Source organism: Rhagoletis pomonella, unplaced genomic scaffold (assembly GCF_013731165.1).
Source record: "Rhagoletis pomonella isolate Grant_MI unplaced genomic scaffold, Rhpom_1.0 Rhpom_scaffold_00011, whole genome shotgun sequence".
NCBI lineage: Eukaryota > Metazoa > Arthropoda > Insecta > Diptera > Tephritidae > Rhagoletis > Rhagoletis pomonella.
In genome coordinates, this window is record NW_023458565.1 from 12,355,537 (window position 1) to 12,366,814 (window position 11,278).

General features: G+C 35.2%; 1 protein-coding gene across 1 annotated transcript in view; it reads right to left on the bottom strand.

Annotated features, from left to right (window-relative positions):
* The window catches only part of LOC118747162 (spermatogenesis-associated protein 5-like protein 1), a 23,492-nt gene that overhangs the window by 639 nt on the left and 11,575 nt on the right, over nucleotides 1-11,278 (bottom strand). The gene's annotated exons all lie outside the window — the stretch shown is intronic.

The window sequence follows — 11,278 nt, forward strand, 5'->3', positions numbered from 1 at the left end:
ACAACATAGACTATTTGTACTCATGCATGGGAGAGGCTCTCTAAAAAAAAAAGTTTTAGGCATTGCAAAATATGGGTTGGTTGACAGATTTACTAGGTGCCCACATGTACGTATGTACATGGGTACGTACGTACTTAGCATACTTCTATAGAAATAAAGGGTGTTCTACTCTCAATAAAGAAAGCAAATATCCTGTCAAACCTTTGGTAACCTTAGTCATAGATTCTGCCCCTCTCCTTGCTCCCGTATATAAGGATCAGAAAAGGCATTGCTGTATACAGTAATACACAGTCATACACATACAGGACCTATTTTTGATAGACTCTCTAGTGCTAATTACGTATCCGTACGTACAAAGTTTCTATCAGTTACAGATTTTGAGAAAAACTTGGTCAAAGTGAACAAAAATCGCATTTTTGGCAAAATTTGGGTAGCTCTAGCGAAGAAACAAAATGTCATAGAACCTTTCACTTAGGCTTAAATTAAAACCTGAAATCGGGTCTTGTATGGCTTGAAGGTTTTAATAGCCCAGGAGATCTTCTTCTTTGAGAAAATTTCCTGTATGAAGGGTTTTCTTCCCCGTCTCTGTCCACATACCATTGAGTTTCTGCAGGCAACCCGGGCTGTGCGGGTGGCCCGGAGAGTACTTTCCTAACCCTGCTCCCCTCCGGTGCTAATTCCACGCTGCTGGAGAAGTCTCTACAAAAATTTTTGTTTGCCTTCGGCGGGAATTTGTATAGTCCTTAGATAATAACAATAATAATAATAATAATTATAGATTGAAATTTACACATATGTTAGTGTTTCGCCGAGCTTCACCTCCGACTTGTGGCGTGCGCCTTGATGTTGTCACACAAATGGGGAGAGACCTACAGTTTTACGCCGACTTCGAATGGCGTTGTATTTTTATGAGAAGCTGTTTTTCATGGCAGAAATACACTTGGAGGTTAGCCATTGCCTTCCGAGGGCCAATCGCTGTTAGGAAAACACCTTTTTTCTATATTTATTTTGCGGTAGTGCTTTGACCAGAGCTTGAACATAGGCCCTGCGGAATGGAAACACGCACTGCTTACAACTACACCACAGCGACCGCCGCTTTAGGTTCTGTTTATACGCTTTCCAGTGTTGCTCACTTTTGAAAGCCGTGACTAAATTTAAGGGACTGCTTGATAACTGGGCAAACTCGATTTAACGCCTTGCAGCATGTGCCCGTAAACCGGTCTGCCAGTTCCTCTGGTGTGAACGGAGTAAAGTTTAGGGTAGAAGTTTTTCTAGCTCTTGACTATATATGCAAGTATACACCTAAATGCCAGTCTGTATTTCTAATGTTTCTAATCTTACTTGGTGGTCCTTCTGTTCAGTCTGGCCTATGTCGAATTGGATATATCGGTGATCGGAAAAGAGTGCTCCTGAAGAACCATCCAGTTCGGTATTACCTCCTCCACATCCTCCAAGACCAGAGTGACATCTAGTAGCTCGTGTCGATTTTTGGTGATAAAGGTGGAGTTAATACGGAAGTCGAAATGTGACTCACTCATTTCATTGATGTCGCTGCTTCCCCACGTTGTATGGTGCGCATTTGCATCACCTGCGAAGGTGAGCGCTTCCTGTCCGTTCCCTAATAGCTTTTTGACATACGGCGTCATTAGCCGTTGCCCTCCTGAGTATCGCGATCAAGGACGATCTAATGTAACATACCGGCATTTAGCTACAGCCCTTCTTTTACCCACGTATCGTAGTGAGGTCCCTTGGCTGAGTGCTATTAAAGTCATGTGCATCTAGCCACGTGCATCGTAGGAGGCATAATTTAATCTGTTGTTTCCCGTTTACCCTAGGATTGGCAAGTGCTCCATTATGAAGTAGGGCGTTCTTGAAAAGTTTTCCGATATAGGGCGTTTATGAACTGGCTGCCGAAATAGGTCGATCTTCCACTCAGCCATCGATATGTAGCTCAGTGAGTAGACCACTACCTTTGTAGGTCGGAGTTTCACGGTTCAAATCCCAGTGAGTTCGATGAAGAAGTCTGATGAGAAAGTGTAGTGATCTCTGAAATAACTTCTATCACTGTAAATTCTTGATGTTTTTCGAATTTCGAAAAATTGCTATAGACGTTTTTATTGTTCGCCTACTGAAAGAGAAGGCTAACTCGCTATTGAAAAGGGCCCTTCTAGTTTGTATACTACAGACTCCGGCTCCGATGCTATGGCCAATCTTGGACCCTTCAATATACCTTCTGATGTTTTGTTCCTTCTTTGCTCCAGTTGGTTCCTTTAAGAAAAATTCCTTAAAAATATGTGTTTATGTTTAGTCTCAGAAGATCCAGGTTCACAAATCGTAATCTTTTCTCTGGTTGTATAACCATGAAAGTGGATCGGTGTAGTAGCTTCTTATTACCCAAATATCCCCCTAAAATGAGTAGAGTCTATTTCTTGTTTATAATGTCCAGAGAAGGTAGATCTATGCTGAAGCGCGCCGAGAGCCACTGTTAGTGTTTTTCTCATCGAACCAGTGATGCCCACGCAGGCTACTAAGTCATTTGAGGGTGCTGGACTTGGACTCCATTCACTTCGTTTCTGGTTTCTTCCACGAATCGGACTGTTTACTGTCCTAGGGTAGATTGACCTTTCAGTAAATAGAGATATGTATGTTACAACAAATACTAAAGTGGCTTCCTCTAATAATCTTCCTAGTTATAGTCGAATTTACCGGAACTTTCAGAATATAAACGACCTCGATTAAAGAAATGTTACTTACACTTGGACTACCCTGTATTTATAAGTTCACTATATGGGTATTGTCGTTTAATTTTCGCTCACTTGCACCCTTTTCACCGCTATTAGCCAAGTAGAAACAATTCATAAGGCGGGTGTACATATGTATGTATGCTAGAGTGGTTCGTAAAATATCAACATCTGCATTTTGCAAGAGGAACTCTTTATTTTGTTTTACGTACCCAATAAAGACATTCATGAAAATTTAAAAATTAAAAAAAAAATGTTAGGGGCTTACAAAGGCTTAAAAAAAATTTTAATTTTTTGAAATCGCAAAAATTCTACACAGTTTTGACTTGAAGCATGATAAATTTGCATGTTAGAGAAACTTATTCAGTTAAATTCATAAATTCGCTGGGTTATAGCTGGTCAAAGTCAAAATTTTGTCCAATTTTTAAGATAAAAAAAAAATTTTTTTCAAAAACTTCATTTTTTTGTTAATTTTTAAATTTTCGTGGATGTCTTTATTTTGTACGTAGGACCAAATAACGTAGTGCCTCATGATGTTGCTATTTTTAAATACGACCGTAAAATTTATTATATTTTAAGGCATCCTCCAAAATATTTCTTAAAAATATTAAGATTTACATGGGCTGGACCGATTTGAAAATACCTCCAAAAATGGAGTTTTTTATGAATAAAAATATTTTCTTAAAGAACTTCCTGAAAAATCAAAGGGCAAAACAGATTAAGCTTAAAAAATCTGCATAAAAATATTTAAAAATATTTTCAACGGAATCGTAATAATGAGATTTTTGATGCTGTTTTTTTACTTTTTTCAAAGATTGATTTACGAAAAACTTGAATAACTGGGCCAAAACTATTCTGATCTAGACTTATGGGATCTCAGTAGAAAGATATTTCCCCACTATTTTTATTTCTGTCCAAAAAAAAGTCATTTTTGTCCCAATTTCTTTTTTCAAATACCAACATACATCTTAATTCAACTTTGAATGACGTTCGTTCATCCTACCTATATCTTTCATCCTTTGAATAAGTTTATTAGCCAAGGTAAAAAAGGGGTAAGAAAATACCTTTCCAATCATACCTCACAAGTCTATATCGGAAGAGTTTAGGTTCAGTTATTCAAGTTTTGCTTATACCAATCTTTAAAAAAATTTAAAAAACAGCATCAAAAATCTCATTATTACGATTCCGTTCCAAATTTTTTTAAACTTTTTAAAAATATTTTTATGCAAAATTTTTTCAGCTTAAACCGTTTTGTCATTTGAGGCGATTTTTCCAAAAAAATCTTAAAGAAACTATTTTTATTCATTAAAAGCTCAATTTTTGGAGGTATTTTCAAATCGGTCCAGCTCACGTAAAACTTAATATTTTTCCGAAATATTTTGGTGGACGTCCTAAGAATATAGATTATATGATTTCAATGGAAACACAGTACCGATTTTTTTTTTGTATGGGGAGTGATGCAGTCTAATGTACATACTACATTCAAACGTATGTAGTGGTGGTGGGCTGATGACGCTTATAGAAAATAATTTCTCAGTTGTTATGTTATCAGCGGAATGATGTTATCAGCGGTTATCAGTGCTCTGTGTTGTGGCACCACAATTGTTGTTGACCTTATCGATAAATTATTTTTTTCAATTTACGCGCATATAAATTTAGTACCGAAGAAGAAGTTATACTCACGTTGATATATTTATGTACATACTCATAAAAGCCAGCATCTGTTAAAATATTTGTTATCAGTTAAATTTTCTTTTTCTTTGAGAATCAAAAAAAAAATTCTCTTTGGTGGTTACAAATTTAGAACTCACAAATGTATATCTAATCAAATATCATTTCAATGTCCGAGTAGGTATATTAATTTCTACGGCTTATCGCACATTAAATTATTGCAACTAGAAATTTTCGGGTGAACATTTTTAAACACTCACCTCAGCGCATGGTCAGATGCGTTCTACACATGTAAATACATATATATTTTTTATCAAAAAATACTAGGTAAGTATGTACATATCGAGGGCTTATATTTAATACCCCCTATCTGCAATTTTCACAAAAACTACTTTGTGATGTTAGAACCCATCTGGGACATACCTTAATTTAATAGTAAATTCCTCTGTCCTTAAATTTTTTTTTTGCCATATTGGACCCGCCATTTTGAATTTTTCCAACCTCACCTCTGATTCGTAATAAGCGGTCCGAAGAACCCCAGAGGAAAACGTTTCAAGCGGACCATATCAATTTTAATTTTGTGGCCGCCATATTGCGTTTGCCATTATGAATTTTCAAATCATGCTCTAGGTTCGCAATTAGCAACCTCAAAACTATAAGAACCTGCTGTTACTTTTTCTTTTTTAGTGTTGGGCTCTCCGGTGGCGGAAAAGTTGTAAAGCAAAATCTAATTTACGGTTAGTTTAGACGCCATGTTGAATTTTTCAAAAGGCCACACTTGTTGATGGGGGGACGCCTATGTGAACATTTTAAGACCTTAATCTTTGTAATCCGTCCCATAAATTTTGGCCATCGTACGGTACCGGTTGACGTGGTGGTGAAATAAATTTTTTTTTGCAGTTTTTGTCAATTATTTAAATTAAAAAATGTTGTTTTTTAAAAACCTTTTATATAACAAATGCGGGAAATTACCTTCTCTACAAATTTGTATTTAACCATGTTTTACGAAAAATGCAAAATAAGCTTGCAAATCGCAAAACACCCAAAAAAAACCTAAAATCCAAGATGGCGAAATGTTGCCGTATGAAATTTAGGGGCAAGACTGTGGATCCATGCTGCATCAAAAAATCGCTGTTACAAATTTTTTATTTTCTTCTTACCAATTTATATCTAATTTGACTGGGCTAGTCAAGCGCTATACAAAGCCAGCATTAATATCACCCGTCACAGTTAATTCTTAGGTGTATTTTTATATCAGAATCTCATTTTTGTGAAAAGTGCAGATAGAGGGTATTGAATATAAGCCCTCGATATGTAGATGTACCTATTATAAGAACAACAAACATTCCCAGTAGGAACTTAAAGTACATAATAAGCCTTACCAGCAACTTACTCTTCACTCGGCGGTTCTTAGTAGTACCAGGAGTAGCTCGACGTTCTATAGTATCTTCGGCGTCACATTATTTTACAAGTTCTTTTCGTAAGGCGTACTCGGAAGTGTTCAATTTGGGCTTTATTAATAGATACCAATAGTCCTGATAACAATTTTAGTACTAAAAGCTGAAAGAAAACATGGATTACCACGTAAGGTGCTTACCTACTTTCCCAACTGGGCTGTGTTCTACCTCAGAGTGTGTATGTATGTACATTAGCGTGTGCCCAAAATCCGCTTTTTAAGAATTTTAATTAGTAATAGCAATTCGGACTTAATCCGGATCAACTGCAGTTACTCCCGAGTTGATCCGGATCAACGCTGCCGTCTGTTTGTGCTTTAAGATATTGACCAAAAATCGTCATCTTTCACACAGATTGTGTTTAGAGCATAATGAACCATAGTTTTGATATTATCAATCTAAATTCTAAAAAAGCTGGTTTTCGGTCCACGCTAATGTACATATGTATGTATGTGTGTGTCAATGTCCAAAATTTTTTTGTTATGCTGATACCCATAAATAATTGAGATAACTTAAGGTGAATAGCTTTAAGTTTATTAGTTTATTATTTGGCCTACAAAATGACCGAAATTTTTACTGTTGAATTATATTGCGAAAACAGAAAGGAGTTCAATATTCAAAACGATGTAATAAAATAAAATAAAATGCGATGATATGAAATGAAGTAAAATAAATTAAATTAGCTTTGTTTAACTCGCTTAAAAGTTAGATTCGGCGGTAGTACCTTATGGGACTCACTAAAAGACACAGGGTCCTTTGTGAAATTCCTGGAGGCCATATGCAATTTCTCCCCGAAAACAGCTTGCTACTCAGCAAAAAATATGGAAAGTTCTTATATATGTATGTATCTACTTACTATAGATCAGTAAATAAAGAACTGCTATGAGTTTTTACTCTGCGTCTGCCTAATGCTGTGCAGTGGCGGGGCAGGTGTTGAATTATGTCCTCCTCAACCTCATTCAAACAATTTCTGCAGTAGTCGTTGCAAATGATTCTATCAAACAAATCTCGTTAAAAATTGCGTGGTTATGCGATGTCTTGCCACGTATCTAACTAAATCACGCTATACCTGGACGACATGTAAAAAACCGCGTTTTTGGAGATATTTTGATCCGCCATTTTGAAAAAGAAAACGCAATTCTGAAAAAACATACATGTGCGACAAAAACAAAAAAAATATTTTAGCGCGTCTTTCTTCGCTGTCAGCTACCCAGCCAGCAAAAAAACTGCGAAAATCGATCCGAAAAAGGGAAAAAAGTTGATGAAGTACGAATTTGTGTCCGTTTACCGATTCCATTTCCGGATACTTTGACGATCTGTTTTCCCACTAAAGTGTGCGGCAGAAATGCAGAGAAAAAATTATCAATTGAATAAAAAAAAACAACTTCCTGTTAGCTTTTTTTGCGGGAGTTCGATAAATAGCTAAGTTTTAATTAGCCATGACAAAACTAACTTTAAGTTAGTTGTAAAGTCGTGCAAGAGTCATGCAGACGTTATCGGGAGTTTGTTTTCTTTCCAAGTTTCTATTCAAATATCCTCACAAAAATTACTTTCAATACACTTTCTTTTCTGAACTTCGCAGATTATTTTTCGTATTCAGGACAAATAAGAGGAAGATTGAAATTTTACATTATCAGTTTGAAGTTACCCTGCAGAAAAAAATTATCAATTGATAAAAAATAACCTACTTGTAGTTAGTTTTTTTGCGGAATTTCTATAAAATATATAACTTGTAGTTAGCTACAGAAAGCTAACTTGAAACAAGTGGACAAGTAATGCAGGATTGTTTTCTTTAAACGCGTTTCTATTCAAATATCCTGCACTTCGAAAATATTTTTTCGAATTGGGGACAAATAAAAGGAAGATCGAAATTTCATATTATCGTTTTGAAGTTATGTCTGACGGAGTTCGGATATGGGACCACCTACAGCAGAATATACATATAACCAAATATGAAATGTGATAAAATAAATAAAGTAAATAAATAAATATAAAAAAAACAAAAAAAATATTTTGTTTTTCCTACTGATATTATATGCCTAAAAGTAGTTAGTTACAAGTTAGTTACATCAAATGCAGAGGTAACCACCCGTGACTATTTCGCGGCCATCGCCATAGAAATATAGTTAGCTTTCGTCAAAGAAAATATACAGATAATAGTGACTTATGGCTCCTTCCGAATCAACTTAAAGTTAGCTTATAGTTAGATACATTTCCTGCCGGGATGTTTTACGGTGTTCAAATATGGGACCACCCACAGTAGAACATGTAAACAAATATGAAATGTAATCAAATAAAGTAATTAAAAAAAAATAAAAATAAAAAAGTAAAAAACAAAAAAATATTTTGTTTTTCTTATTGATATTTTATGTTCAAAAGTAGTTACCTACAAGGTAGTTGACATCTAATGCAGAGGAAACCAGTTCTCACTATTTTGCGACCATCGCCCTTCACAAGTAGTTAGTTACGGCCAAAGGAAATAGTTAATAAATAGTTACCACAAGTCGGATGCTAGTTAGTTAATAGTTAGCTACAAGCTAGTACCATTTTCCGCAGGGTATGTACAGACAAGTACCGAAAATGGTTTGTGAAACGGATACTTTTTTGGCTGATTTTCTGAAATTAGTCTGATTGATATTTTCGATCAATACGCTTTCCTTGTGCACGTCACAGATACTTTTTCATGGTTCAAAAAAAAATAAAATTAAGGAAGCCGCCTGTTGGAATTCGAACCCGGCACCTTCTGGAGGCTAACAAATAGCGGCACGCTCCTCCGCACAAATGTTTAGCTTGAACAAGTGAAATACAATTATTGCTTTCAAACAACATCTTTTTCGAACGTTTTGCGGATACGAAAATAAATGACAACTACCGGCAAAATTTACGTTTCTCTGCTGGCTGGGTAGTATGTTAAGAGTTTTTCTTATGCGTATTGTTTCGCGGTCAACTTTTGAGCTCGCGCCTTTATTCGCGTCTAGTGACGACATTATTAATTCTAAAAATGATTTTAAAAATTCAGTGCAATGTAGTAGAGTCCGACCGATTGTTCGTCTTCGGCTTCGGTTTGCCGATTAATTGGCAATATTTTCATATTCGGCTGATTGTTCAACTTCCGAAGTTTTTGCCGAAACCGAACCTTTTTGCTATCTAGATTTTTTGAACAGGTATTATAATTTAAAAGTATACATTTATTGTGAATACCCGTTAAAAAAAAAAGTTGTATTGCAACTTTTTTTAAATCAGCTGTCAGCTGAGAACTTCGGAATTTAAAATTGTGATTAAGGAGTACACATACATATAAACGAGTTCTTAGAGCTGCTGATGTTTTTAACCGACTTCCAAAAAAGGAGGAGGTTATCAGTTCGTCGGAATCTTTTTTTTTTTTTTTTTATGTATGTTACCGCATAACTTTGGACCACGTCAACCGGTTTTTTTTTTGCTAAAAATTACTTGTTCAATATTGGAATACTATCTCCTTAGAGTTACTTCCCCGTAGCGAATGTCATGCATTAGTCACTTTAGGGTCTTGTACGCAAAAGTTACGTCTTAAATGACTTTGGGCTCCGTTTGTATGGAAGTCGTTCATGACTTTTTTATATAAATGGTAATTTCGTCGTTGATGTCATCTGCATGACTTGGTCATGTAGTGATCATTAATGACATTCATGCGACAGTATCTTGCAATGGACTTTTTATAAGTGACCGCTGCAAGACATTGTCTGTTATAAGTCCTTGAAGGAGTACACCTGCATGACACTGTCATCAGTATCATTGTCAGCTATATGTCGTTTAGGATTCACAGCAATTGCGACGATGTCACTAAATCCTCATTAGTGACGATGTCACCGGTGACCATTTTCGCTACTGGGTTAAAGCAGCTGCTGAAAATTATGTTTCTACTCCACCCACCAGCGGTCACAGAACACACTCACTTGGCGAGAACGTAAACAAATTGATGAATTTAAGTGACAACAGCAGGGCGACCGCTCTGGCTGACTAGTTAGAGGTGCGTACTAAGGATCTGGTCCGTACAACTTCTATATTAAAAAAAAAAACAGCGCCCCTCGGCAGGCAATGACAAACCTCCGAGTGTATTTTTGCAATGAAAAAGCTTCTAATAAAATTCATTTGGCTTCCGAAGCGGCGTAAAACTGTGGGTCCTTCCATTAGTGTTACAACACCAAGACGCGCACCACAAATTAGAGGTGAAGCTCAACCAAACGCTTGGCAAAAGTGTAAGCGTCAAAATATTATTTTTATATTATTAAAGTTCATATAAACAAATATATTTGATACATAAAAATGACTTTGCACAGAAACTGAACTGTGACTCCAATTATTTTAAGAAAAAATGCATTTTTTGTTAATACACAAGAGATAAATACGTTTCTATGTATTTTATAGTTTATGTACATTTAAAAAGGCAAGATGGAGCTTATTCTTTGCCAAAATCGATTTACTTAACTTTAAAGTAAATTATCGGCTTCGGCTTCGGTAATCGACCGAATGTTAGATCAAAACCGAACGTTCTGTTCGGCTTCGGCCAAAAAATCTTCCTTCGGTGGGACTCTACAAAGTATAATAAAAATATGAGCACCAAATGAAAGAGAAAATTCTGTAGAATTAAAAAAATAACTAAAATAAAAAAAAAAATTCCAAAATTTTTTTTTAACCTTATAAAGTTAGAAGAACGAAATTCCCAAATAATTTATCACATCGCACACCTAGAACTAATGTGGGCTAACTCAAAACCCAGATCGGAAATATAACTGCTTGTGGATCGTACAGATTCAACGCAATAAGTACAAAAACAGGTATAACAGCAGTTTTTTAGTTATTTTATTCAATCATGAAAAACTAATAAATATTTGCATTCATTGGAAATAAGTCCTACGTATTGATTTATGCAACAAAATGATGTTATTTTTTTTTTTCTTTTTTTAGTTGATCGCATTTTAGATCTTAATACAAATAACGCAACGCAAATTTTTATTGATTTACATTGGAGATATGTACCTAAATATTTTCATTTCAGTATTTTCACTTACCCTTTAGCTTTTAGTGACCTTAACGAAAACCTAAACTTATTTTTTTGTTAGTAGATTTTTCTGACAAAGAGGAGGTTATCAGTTCGTCGGAATATTTTTTTTTTTTTTTTTTATGTATGTTACCGCATAACTTTGCACCACATCAACCGATTTCAATAATTTCAATTTTGCAACGGAAAGGTAGTGTCTCAGAGGTAGTCCCATACTAATTTGGTTTAGATCCGATCATTGGATCATGAAATATATAGATATATATTTTTTTTGTTTAAGTCGGTTTTTTTTTCTAAAAATTACTTGTTTTACTTTTAGCATTAAAGCTAACAATAACAAACAAATTGGCAATTATCAATAAAGTCAAAAAAAA